Source organism: Ochotona curzoniae, unplaced genomic scaffold (genome assembly GCF_017591425.1).
Source record: "Ochotona curzoniae isolate NIBS_2020 unplaced genomic scaffold, NIBS_Ocur_1.0 contig_3190, whole genome shotgun sequence".
NCBI lineage: Eukaryota > Metazoa > Chordata > Mammalia > Lagomorpha > Ochotonidae > Ochotona > Ochotona curzoniae.
In genome coordinates this window covers 662061-673504 of record NW_024465751.1, presented here as the reverse complement: position 1 = coordinate 673504, position 11444 = coordinate 662061, and positions in this window count along the sequence as shown.

The window sequence follows — 11444 nt, the reverse complement described above, 5'->3', positions numbered from 1 at the left end:
TCGGCCATTGTGGTCATTTGGGGAGTGAATCATCGGATGGAAGATCTTCCTCTCTGTCTCTCCTCTCTGTATATCCACCTTTCCAATAAAAAAAATAATAAAAATAAATCTTTAAAAAAAAAAATATTTGAGGGGCCGGAATGGCACAGTGCTGGCACACAATAAGAGCACTGTTCGAGTCCTGGCTGCGCTACTTCCACTCCGGCACCCTGTTAATGACTTGAGAAAGGGGCAGGAAATGGGCTCAAGTCCTTGGGCCTCCGTGCCCACGTGGGAAACCTAGAAAGAGCTCCTAGCTCCCAGCTTCAGATCGGCCCAGCTCTGGCCATTTCACCCAACAGAATACATATATATACGCATTATCTCCTTCCAGTAGGAATTGGTTGAGATCAATCCTAATCGATCAAGGTGTGAACCTCTAGTCTTGCTTCTTAATCCTTCTTGTAATACTATGGTCAGTTTTTAATTCAGTTACTGCTTGCTTAATGTATCTCTTACCATGCATGTGTTTAACTTGTGTATACTTACATCGTATTTTTCAGCCTGTAATTTCTACTTTGACACAAGTAATGAATTTCACAATTCATGTGTTTGGATTTGTCTTGCGACTTTAAATTTGGCCCATTTCATGCTTCTCTTTTGCTCCTACCTACTTGTGTCTGCATTGTTACATATACAAGCTATTATTACTCTTCTGGTACGTCACTTACATTATAACATGCACCCTTGACTTTACAGCACAATAAAAGTAGTAATTTTACCACGAACATGAACCTCATTTACCTCCTTCTGGTCTGTTATTGTATGGCGCATTTTAACTCCAGATATTTTAAACCAAAATTTAACAGTATTCATTCATGAAATTATGTATTTACATTACTCAGTTATCTTTTTTTTGTTTTGCTTTTGCTAGAGTTCCTTTTGACATGTTTCTGTGAACAAAGTCTCACGTTGCTCTGAAAAGTTTCCGCTGTCACAGCTGGAGAGTAACTCTTGGCCTTTGCCCCTTCCTCTTACCTCGAGTGTGGGCACACGGCAGGAGCTGCATGGTGACAACCAACAAGAGCAAAGTCCCCTGCCAGCTGACCTTGTCGTCTCTGAACCAGACGCCCTACGCCCACACAGTAGAATCCTAACAGCGCACGCCACTGTCACCCTGGTTCCTCTTGGGGGAAGATGTCACTCCTGCTATGGATCTGATCAATTCTGTAAACAGCTTAACTTCCACAGAGGATGCTTATAATCCATGTTCAAGTATTCCAGCATACTGTGTGCTATGTAAATCATATGAAAGCGTCACTTAAGTCCTACTAGTATTCTGACAAAGAATGAGCAGCCCAATATTTTTTTAAAAAAGATTAATATTTATTGCAAAGTCTGATATACAGAGAGGAGAGACAGAGAGGAAGATCTTCCATCCAATGAGTCACTCCCCAAGTGGCCGCAATGGCCAGAGCTGAGCCAATCCAAAGCCAGGAGCCAGAGCTTCTTCAGGGTTTCCCATGTGGGTGCAGGGTCCCAAGGCTTGGAACCATCCTCAGCTGCTTTCCCAGGTCACAAGCAGGGAGCTGGATGGGAAGAGGGGCTACCAGAACATGAACTGGCACCCATACAAGATCTTGGCAGATGCAAGGCGAGGCTTTAGCCACTAGGCTACTGCGCCAGACCCACCAATGTTCTAATCACAGAACCTAAGTTCCCGTGAAAATCATCCTAGGTACTGTTTCCATCCTGATCAACAGTGCTTATCCTACACTGTCAGGAACCTTTATTGGTGAAACAAATGTTTTGCAACCAGAATGAACTGTGAATTTTACAAATGGGCCTCTAGAAAAAGTACTGCTTTTCTGATTGGCCAACAGTAATGCCCCTCATATTTGCAAGAACAGGCCAGGAAAACCCAGCTGCATCTGAATCCCTTACCCTTTAGCACAATGACCATGTCCAGCCAAACCATAGGTTTTGTTATGAATAACAGAATATTGCTTTTTGGATTAAGTTTTCAGGCAAGGCAGAATTTCAATGGTAATGGCAACTTTGTTGAGCCTGTAAAACTTGCTCTATGGCTAACAATACAACTTGCTACTGGACCCCAACCTCCATGGCTACATCAGCTTAGGTCAGTCCCCAAGTGCCTTTCCCTCTGATAGTCTCTCTAAATTCAGCTAGGCAGGTACATTTCATCTTCCATATACTTACTTTAATCTTGTCACTTTTAGTAATGCTTTTTAGCTTATTCTGTTGCCAAAAATGTTATTCAAATGTGTCTGCTACATACCCCAGTCAACTCCTTTCCCTGATGACATCAGAAACCTCAAGAAGATACTACTGTCTGACTCAATGTTTTATTAAAGGCAACCCTTGCACCTGGATGGATATTCTGATACGAACCCTAAGTTTCTAAGTTAAACATCATGGGTACTCTGACAGTAAAACTGAATTTCAGTTGTTTCTCAGGAAAATCATGCTTTCTACTCCAAGGCTTACATTCAGTGTGGTAGCTTCCTGCACTGTTACACAGAATTTGGCTTACCCCTTTTTTGTGACTGCAGCATCTTTGGAGTTTTGGCTTTGTGTAGGCCTCAGTCCCCTGCCCCTCCCTGTACTGTCAGGACAATCTCCTGCCTAGTAAAGAGTACGGAAGGGAGAAGTTACAAGTGGGGGATTTGAGAGGCTGCTGAAAAATATGGTAACTGGAAATTACTCTATACCAAATTTTCTTTTTTTTAAAGATTTATTTTTATTATTTTTTTATTGGAAAGGCGGATATACAGAGAGGAGAGACAGAGAGGAAGATCTTCCTTCCGATGATTCACTCCCCAAGTGAGCGCAACGGGCCGATACTATGCCGATCCGAAGCCAGGAGCCTCTTCCGGGTCTCCCACGCGGGTGCAGGGTCCCAAAGCTTTGGGCTGTCCTCGACTGCTTTCCCAGGCCACAGGCAGGGAGCTGGAAGGGAAGCGGGGCTGCCGGGATTAGAACCGGCGCCCATGTGGGATCCCGGGCGTGCAAGGCGAGGACCTTTAACCACTTGCGCCACCGCGCCGGGCCCTATACCAAATTTTCATAGGAAGGCAGGTTATGTGCCATAACCACCAAATTAAAAGCTAGTTTAAACCAATTTTATTTGTATCAAGAGTATGCTTATGCTTTCACCTTTCATAGGAAACTGCAACCAATGAATTCTTAGGTGGTTCCACTGCTGAGGTAGAGACATGCATTCTTACGCTCACAAATTATTATTCTTGGTCACGTTTGCCTTCTCCATTTGATCTGCTACCTTTCTCTAAAACAATAGCAAGATGGAAGTTTATCTGGTCAACATCTGACATTTTCGTTTTTGGTATTTTGTATCTAACCAAGGGTATCAACTAATTTATTTACGCAAGTATTCTGGCAGTAAGCAACTGTTTACACAACAAACTACGGGGAATAGTATTAATGAAGTTAACTTTCCAAGAAAGAGTCCACTACTTACCAGACACAGTGCTACAACTGCATTAATGCTATGCAATGTTAATCACAATTCATGATTTGGTAACAAACTTCAATTAGGGAGAAGGGATTATAGCTTAATAGACCCTAATAGTTACCACACAATTTCTAACTACAGCACTTTTATTCATATTTAGTAAATAGTTTTCTGGGTCTGGTAGTCATTCTAATATATATATTCTAATATATATATATATATATATTAGAAAGGCATGTTTACAGAGAAGAGAAAGATCTTCCATCTGCTGCTTCACTCCACAAGAGGCAGTAACGGCTGCAGCTGAGCTGACCCAAAGTCAGGAGCCAGGAGCTTCTTCCAAGTCTCCCATGCAGGTGCAGAGTCCCAAGGCTTTGAGCTGTCCTCTGCTGTCCCAGGTCACAAGCAGGGAGCTGGATGGGAAGTGGAGCAGTTGGATACAAGCGAACTGTTGTCCACATGAGATCCTGGTGCATGTAAGGTGAGGATTTAGCCACCAAGTAATTGCACTGTGCCCTCTACTATATTTTTATGAGCTAAAAATGGTAAAGAAAAATGAAAACTGATCTAGTCCCCAATTTAGAAAGTGATATTTTGCATATCCTTTTCAGATACGTGTATTATTTCTGAGTATGTGTAAAGTAGCAAACTATTCATAGACTCTGAGGCTAATTTAAAAAAAAAGTGGTGAGGGGATCTGTTTAATATTCACAGTATCTTGGAGGACACTGACATTTGCCTCCGCATTGGATTTTTCCATCAGGGATAACTGTCATTCAGAAGTTACTGACTTTTTCACTAATTACAATGGTAATTTTAAATGATATATATATTTTTTTTATTATTTTTTCATTGGAAAGGCTGATATACAGAGAGGAGAGACAGAGAGGAAGATCTTCTGTCCGATGATTCACTCCCCAAGTGAGCGCAACGGGCCGCTACTATGCCGATCCGAAGCCAGGAGCCTCTTCTGGGTCTCCCACGTGGGTGCAGGGTCCCAAAGCTTTGGGCTGTCCTCGACTGCTTTCCCGGGCCACAGGCAGGGAGCTGGAAGGGAAGCGGGGCTGCCGGGATTAGAACCGGCACCCATATGCGATCCTGGGCGTGCAAGGTGAGGACCTTTAACCACTTGCGCCACCGTGCCGGGCCCTACAATGGTAATTTTTAAAATTAATGGTTTGAGAACATGATCAGATATTTTTCACAGTATTTGTATTTGCTCCCAGGTTATATAGTCCATGGTAGCAGTGGGATGAATTCCAATTAAAAAGGTTTCTGCTCCTTCAGTACATATACATCATGTCAGAACTTGGGAAGATAACTCATCTCTACCTTCAGGTGGCTCATAATCTAGGACAGGAAGTACTCAGAGAGATAATAATGAATTCAGCAATAATGACAGGAACTTAACATTAGCAAGTACAAGATGTATACTTGTGGCACAAAGAGTATGAGCTTTATCTAGGAGATCTAAGACAAAGACTAGGAATCCAGGGGCTAGCACCGTGGCGCAGAACCAGAGCAGCTGTCTGCAACACTAGATGCTCCTGCATGGACAACAGTTCCTGTCCTGGCTTTTCCACTTCTGATCCAGTTGCCTGTTAGTGGCCTTGGAAAAGGAGGGAAGGATGGGCCAAGCTCGTGGGCACCTGTCACCCAGGTGGGAGAAGGAGGGAGCTCTTGGCTGTAGCCTGCTCAGCTGTAGACACTGCGGACATCTGGGGAATGAAATAGCAAATAAAAGATCTGTCTCCCTAACACTTTTAAACAAATAAATATTAAAAACAAAAAAATAAAGACTAGGCATCTGAACTAAGTTTGAGGAATGGGAAATCTCCTGAGTGTTTGGCACATTCAGGTAGTGATGCGTCCAGACTATGTAATCAAATCTTTATTTTGATTTAAGATAACTCCATTTAAAAAATTAATCTAGGTATTTTAACCTAGAATTCCCTCTGCTAAACATTGTGCTCTACTGACATACATAACAAAATAAATAACTGATGGGAGCACAGAGGAAGAGCTTAGGTGACTATGACACTCATTTACATATAAGGAATATGAGGTTGGAATGCTTAAGGAATCAGCACAAGGTCATAATACAGTGTTATCTCATATGTTCTATTTAGGGCCCACTGTATTCTTGCTGCTGTCTTAGAAAGGTCAGTCTCCTTGTTTTTGCCTTTAACTCCTTCAAATGATCCATTAGCATTGGGATAAAGTCACTAGCTAATATTTAAAACAACATATTTATTTACTATAAATTTCAGTGTTGTGTAAGCAATGGCATGAAGACATTCAGAAACAAACCAGACAAGTTCGTCAACTTTTATGATCACTGCTTTTTGCCTACTCACCTGTTCTACATAGAACTAAATACACAGCATTAATCCAAATGCCAGCGCCTCCAACACAACAGGCTTGCCTAATGGAACCTGCTGTGGTTACCCAGGGCACAACCTCTAACCCTACTTTGTCATCTACTTCTCTTGCTGTTGCAGAGCATCTGCATAGCCAATATTAAGGATGTTAGACACTTCTGTTTATCTTTTTTGATGGTAGTCCTTTTGGGATCTTCTACTTGCTTTGCTGGAGACACACTTAATTACTGTTTTCCACAAACCAAACAATACTTATTTATCTTGTTTGCTTAGTTTGAAGTTGAAGATCTAAATACTTCTGTGGGAAAAAAACTTAATCTCCTTAGGGTCATATAAAAACTATCATAATACATTCAGTTTATAGTACATTCTTTTTCTTAAAGATTCAATATGGATGACTTAAGATTGATTAAAATATGTGTTGTTATATGAATGGAGGGGGGCAATTAAGGGAGCACATGTGAGTTTCAGAGAAAAAGAAGTGGTAGAAAAGGAAACCCCTTGTCAGCAGCAACGCACAAAGCCCTGCGCATAGCTCTCCTCATTCTCTAAGCACATGACGTAATTGTTTTCTTTACCACAAAACTAATATGGGAAGTGGAACAACTTGTTCAAGGTCACACAGACACCAAGTGATAGAGCCAGATTAGACTGAGGTCTACAGAATTCCCAGAAGTATGACACTGTGCAATACATTTCTTCTTCATCTGTCTCCTGGCATAAAGCTTCTAAAACACTTGGAATCTCTGGATTCCGTCTTTCATGTGATGAGCAAATGGCCAAAGGCTGGAGGCCCCAGATGGCTTCAGGACAGAGGATGGTCAGCAGAAAGACCAAGGCGGGATGAGAGCTGGAACTTAGAGCCCCATTCCCCATGAGCGGAGAGGGAGCAAAACAGATGCTAAAGATTGAGGTAACTGCCAATGGCGGACATTGTCACCAATCCGTACTACACAATGAAGGCTCCGTAACATTCCCAAAGGGTTCAGATGAAACTTCCAGACAGTGGCTATACAGAGGCTCCTGGCCCGGGCTGGGCAGGTGCATAGCTGCAGCGCATGGAGGCTCCACACCCTTTCCTCTATGCATCTCTTCCATCCAGTTGTCAAGGTGATCGGACTATTTTTATATCCTTTATAATAAATGCCTAAAACGTAAGTCTTTCCACAAATTTGGGGAGCTGCTCTAGGAACCAAACCTGAAGAGGGATCATTGAAACCCTGACTTGCAGCTGGCAGGTTAGAAACACAGCCCACAACTGGTGCTGGCCAATGGGTCTGAATCTCCAGTGTTGGAATAGTACCAGAATTATACTGAAGGACAAGCTTGTGCCCACTGCAATCACTGCAGAAAAATTGACCATTGGTGAGAGAAATTCCTATGCAATTTTGTTAAAAAGAGATACGTTAAGTGTGTGAGAAAACGAAACAGCGTCTTTTCCTTATACTTTAATAATGTTTCTACCATTGCACTGAACTGCCTCCCCAGGCACTATTATACAGCAGACAATGAGAAAGGATCTCATTTTTATTTATTTTCAAAAGTTTTAAACACACACACACACACACACACACAGAGGGGGAAGGGTTGGGGAAGAAGGAGAGAAAGAAGGGTGGAGAGAGAGAGTAAGAAGGGGCAGGCCTAAGCTGAAAGCCTGCAGTCCCAAACCCAAACATGTCTCCTGGAGGGACAGCAGGGAAGTAAGTAATCAAGCCATGTCTGCTGCCTTACAGGGTGTACCTGTCAAGGAGCTGGAGTCAGAAACAGAGCTAGGACTGCCACCTGCAACTCTCACCCCAAGGGACACCATACATACTGACCGACATCCCATCAGAATCACTCAACTCAGCACCGTGGCACAGAGGGTAAAACCCCTGCTTGCAACAGCAGGTCCCATGTTCTGAGTGCTGGTGTGAGTCCTAGATACTCCACTTTCTGATCCAGCCTCCTGCTAACGTATGTGAGAAGGTAGCGTTAGATGGGTTCAAGTACTTAGGACCCTGTAATCCAGGACGGGTGGGAGAGCAGCATGGAGCTCCTTGGTGCCTGGCTTTAGGCCTGGCCATAGGGAACATGAATCAGTGGATGGAAAAATCTGCTTTCAAATAAACAAACAAACCTTTAAATAAAACAAAATGTGTTACTCAGAGGGCTAATAAAGAAACTGAAGAAAAACATCATTAAGTTTAACTCAAAGATGTTGACATGGAACATTTACAGTATCCAAAAAACTGAGTATTACACAGTGAATGGCCAAGAATTTAGAAAGCCGTCTGAACATGAAGACTTGACCATAATACCCAGTCCCCAAACAGTTTCTCATTCATATTTATATCTTTACTTTAAAGTAACCCAGTATTTCTGTTAACATTAACTAACTTACTTAAGAATTAAGTTATTCAGAAATATAAATTATTTACAACAAAGATTTTTGGGCCCAGCACCATAGGCAAGTGGCTAATGTCCTTGCCTTGCATGGGCAGGGATCTCATATGGGGTACTGGTTCTAATTCCGGCAGCCCAGTTTCCCATCCAGCTCCCTGCTTGTGGCCTGGGAAAGCAGTCAAGAACAGCCCAAAGTCTTGGCACCCTGCACCCAGGTGGAGACAAAGAAGAGGCTTTGAGCTCCTGGTTTCGGATCAGCTCAGTTTGGACATTGAGACTGCTTGGGGAGTAAACCCATGGTCAGAAGATCTGATTTTCCAATCTCTCTCTCACTCTCACACACACAAAGGTTTTCACAGATAATCTAGTAAAGGAGAAATACTTAGTGCGAGAAGGCTGGGGTTAACTAACAGCAGTCATCTACCTTAAGGCACTTTGTACACTTTCCAACCAAAGAAACCTTATGAAAATCTACTGCCCACCCCAGTGTATTTGAGCTCATCAAATTTGCATGGAGAATAAGTGACTAAAGTAATTTCTCAAGCTACTTTTAAAATATGAAACAGTTCAAATTCTGTTTTTAAATAATGTTAGACCACAGGACAAATACTAAATATAACTTCATGGTGCTCACAAAACTATTTTGAAACAAGCAATGAAAAGATCACAAGTTACAAATCAGTTATAACTGCACTGTGACAGTCCCCAGACAGCAGCTGGACAGCTGCTACTAAGTAGAAGCTGCTCATGCAACAATTTTACTCAGCCTAACAGGATTTTCATGCACTGTAAAAACACCCCCAAGTCTTTTTTCTTCCCCTTAAAATTAAAGAAAGTTAAGGCTTATGCCAAAAATAGTAAGCCTGATTTATATGTTTATATCTTGAATGCGAAATGCCGTTGGTTTTATTAATATGCAGTTAGCTCTGGAAAGAATTTAAAAAGCTTAAAAATAAAGAAAAATTTTTTCATCTACTTACGTTCCCTATCAACACAATTAATATTAACAAATGGCAAAAAAATAACAAATGGGAACAATGGAGACTTTTTATATTTATTCAGTTCTGTGACATTTGAAGCCAGTAAGCATATATATATTCCTTAGAAAAAGATGTTTCTTTACTCCAAAATAGTAGAATCCCATTGTTTTTAATTATATATTCACACTACTTTATTTTCTTTCTTTTCCTACACTGACCATGTCATATTTCCTAACTGACCATGTCTCGTGAACTGCGAGACTATGCCACTGCACCAGGCTGGGGACAAATAACAGGCAGGGCTACAAGGAAGTCGGGGTGGGAGAGCGCAGGGAAATACTAGAATTTTCATTTACATTTAACTATAGTATCATAGTCTAATTGACCAAATAAGTAAGGTTTATTGATCAAAGACCTTGTTAATCATGAAACCTTGAAAATATGTAACATAAAGAAATAAATGACTATTAAAAAGAAAAAAGCCATAAATGAAACACTAAAATTAGCAGTTTGACTCTCAGACCTTCTGGCAGCCCAAACCACATGTATATGCAAATCTTTTGTCATATTTTAGGACATGAAGGAAAAATTCTGTTTAATGCACAGAGCTTTAAAGGTTGACTTGGTGGGGAATTCCAAAATATACTTAATGTGAAAAATACATTTCATAAAACTACCTTTACAGTATATTCTTCCACAATGCATTTCAACATTATTCTTACACTATAAATTATAAGACAACTTGAGCATTTGACAAGATTCAGTGATGCAGAACTCAATGAGATCTGGTGTGTTTAGCATTCAGGTATGTAACAGAGTAACTTTTAATAACATTTATAAAAAATTGTTTTAGATTATTGAACAAATAAAATTGAGAGAATAGCACTCACCTTCAGAAAGCCTTCATATCCATGTCTTTTTTTCTACTTAATTATGAATTTCTGATAACATGCAGACTTCTTCCATGGAAGACAAATTCCAATGTGAACCCTAGTTTTGGATTCAGGCAGACAGCCGAGCTGACAGACACCTGCCAAGCTGTGGGAATAATGCGTACTACTACTTCTTTTTTTTTAATGTGTACTTATTACAGAATTTTAGCTCTTGTCTTACTTTCTACTTAAAGAGAATCCAAATGTGTCAGCAAAAAAACACTGATTTCATGGAATTGAAAAACCAAGAAATTAATTTGAAGTTCAGTATTTTAAATAAAGGTACAAATATGCAAGCATCATCTAGACCAAATACATATTTAGAACTTATCAGATATTACATTGATCTTTATTTAAAAACATGGTACAAGTATATTCTGGAATAAAAAAGGTGACATATTTTTAAAAATAATACTGCTAGCCATTATTTATTAAGAACTTAGTATGCACCAAGAATCACTCTGAACCTTTCACTCACATTAACTAATTCCTAGTACGTCAACTTAGGCTCAACAATCCTATCAGGCAGGTGCTATTATAATTCTTATTTAGCAGATCGAGGAAACTGGGACAAAGGCAGATTAATTACTTCCTCAAAGTAATAGGGCCACCACATGGCAGAATCAGCTATCAGCTCCAGAATGGAGTTTCAACTCTTTATTACTAAATTACAGTGAGATGAAAGATCCAAACCATTTCCATTAAACCAGAGTTGTCATCATCTTTATTACTGGAAAACAATGTATGCTTGCTTTAAGCTTTACAGCATCTTAACACATATATGAGCGTATATACAGTTACACAGCTTTGCAGTCATGACGACAGGCACTAATAGCCAGGTAGTGGTGAACCACTTCACAGTCACCATGTAAGTGAAAACCTATGACCATCAGATGAGAAGACCACAAACCTCCGAGCAAATTTACTCATGGAATGTAGACAGCCACAAATGTCTGATACAGAAGTCCGTGCTGGCGTGGTGGCCCAGTGGCTAACATCCTTGCCTTGCATGCGCCCGCATCCCATTCGGATGCTGTTTCATATCTCAATTGTTCCACTTCTCATCCAGTTCCCCACTGTGGCCTGGGGAAGCACGGGAGGATGGCCCAAAGCCTTGGGACCCTGCACCCGTGTTGAATACCTGGAAGAAGCTCTTGCCTCCTGGCTTCAGATCAGAGCTCAGCTCTAGCTGTTGAAGCTGCTTGGGGAGTGTGAACCAGTGGATGGACGATCTTTCTCTCTGTAAAACCTGACTTTTAAAAATAAAATCTTAAAAAAAGTCCACGTTTACTAA